Source organism: Calidris pugnax, unplaced genomic scaffold (genome assembly GCF_001431845.1).
Source record: "Calidris pugnax isolate Ruff unplaced genomic scaffold, ASM143184v1 scaffold38, whole genome shotgun sequence".
Taxonomy (NCBI): Eukaryota; Metazoa; Chordata; class Aves; order Charadriiformes; family Scolopacidae; genus Calidris; species Calidris pugnax.
Window position 1 is genome coordinate 2020956 of NW_015090995.1, and position 2232 is coordinate 2023187.

Genomic DNA, 2232 nt, shown 5'->3' on the forward strand with positions numbered 1-2232 from the left:
ACCCTCCCTCCAAAAAAAATGACAATAATAATTTTATTTTTCTTTTTTTCCTCCTTCCTCAAGTCTTTCCACCTCCATCTCCACCAGGCCAGCTCCGCTGCAGGGCAGCAGCACCCAGCACCCCCACCCAGGGATCTGGTTTTATATGAAAATACAGAAAAGTGACAAATCTCCACCCCAAAATGGGACAGGAGGGTGTTGACATTTAAGGTGAGAAACGCGGAAAGAGATAAAAAAATAAATAAATAAGCAATGGTGACAAACATGTCTCGAGGCGTCGCAAAAGGAGGGCATTCAACATTTTCTTAGTGGAAAGGGAACCAATTCCAGAGGGTTTTTTTTTCCAATTTTTGAGACAGAATGTGAACTGACTCGAGGTTTTTGTTTGTTTGGGGTTTTTGTTTTGTTTTGCTTTGCTTTTTAGTTTTGTTAATAAAAAGCAAACTGACTCCAGAGTGGGCTTTTTGTCTTTAGGTTGCTTTTTTATTTTTTTTTAATTTTCACAACAGAAAGCAAACTGACTCTGGAGGGTCCTTTTAATTTTCTTAATAGAAACAGAACTGACTTGGAAGATTTTTTTATTTTTTTTAATTTTTTGTAATAGAAAGCGAACTGACTCATGCTTTAATTTCAATTTTCTTAATAAAAAGAGATCTGGCTCTGGAGGGGTTTTTTTTTTTGGTTTATTTTTGTAATAGAAAGTGAAGTGACTCCAGAGTTGTTTATTTTAAAATTTTTCTTAACAGAAATTAAGCTGACTCCAAAGGTTTGCTTTTTTTTATTTCTGTATTTCAGCAAAATGACTCGAGGTTTGGGTTTGCTTTTTTTTTTTTTCCCAATTTTCTTCATAATAAGTGAATTGTCTCCGGACTTTTTTTTTAAAATTTATTTTATTAATAGAAATTGAACTCCTGAGAGCTTTCTTATTATTTTTGTGGTAGAAAGCAAACTGACTCCAGAGGTGCTTAAAAAATTTCCTTAATAGAAAGCCACCTGATTCTGGAGTTTGGGTGGTTTTTTTTTTCCCTTCCAAACCCCTCCAAAACTCAAAAAAAAACCCAAAACCCTTCAAAAAACCTCAAGGATTTTTTAAAAAACTCCTAAAACCAGCCCCCCAAAAAAGTCCCCCAAATCCCAGAAAACTTCAGAAAACCTCAGAAAATTTTAAAAACCTCATAAACCTATCAAGAAACCTCCAAGAATCCTAAAAAAAAATAATAAAAAAACTTCAAAAAACTCTTTCAAAAAAAATCAGCAAAACTCAAAAAAACCCCTAAAAAACTTCAAATAATTAAAAAAACTCACCAAAGATCAAAAAAAGCTCAGAAAATTAAAAAAAAATCCTAAAAAACACCAAAAACCCCAAGAAACCTCTAAAAATCCTAAAAACAATCAAAAAAACTCCTAAAAAAATCAGCAAAACTCAAAAAAACCTCCCCAAAGCACCAGAAAACCCTAAAAAAAGTCAAAAAAAAACCTGCCCCGAATCTTAAACAAACCTCAGAAAATTTAAAAAAACAACTCCTAAAACCCACCAAAATGCTCCAAGAAACCTCTAAAAATCCTAAAAAATATTCAAAAAAATCTCAAAAAAAATCAGCAAAACTCCAAAAATCCTTCTCAAAGCACCAGAAAAAAAAAACCCTAAAAACCCATCAAATAATAAAAAAATCTCCCTCAAACATCAAAAAACCCTCAGAAAATTATAAAAAACTCTTATAAATTAATAAAACCCTCCAAGAAACATCCAAAAATCATTTCAAAAAATCAAAAAACTCTCCAAAAAGTCAGCAAAACTCAAAAAACTCCCCAAAGCGTTAAAAAAACGGAAAAAAACCTTCAAATAATTAAAAAACCCCTCCCCCGAACCTCTAAAAAACCTCAGAAAGTGAAAAGAAACTCCAAAAAAACCTCAGAAAGTGAAAAAAAACCTCCGAAAGTGAAAGAAATCTCCTAAAAAACTCCAAAAAAAATCAAAAACCCTCAAAGAGGGAAAAAAAAAAGGGCCAAACTCCAAAAAAGCCTCCCCAAAGCACCAAAATAATCCCCCAAATCTTAAAAAAAAAAAAAAAGAAAAGGTGATTTTATTTAGCAATTAATGGTCAATCAGTCTAAAGCGGAGCCGTTCCTCCTCCTCGCCTCCCCATTAACCCCTCCCAACGCAGGGGCGGTGCCGCCGGTGTCCGCTGGGGGGCGCTGTTGGACCGCGGCTGAACGGCGGGTGAGGCGGGC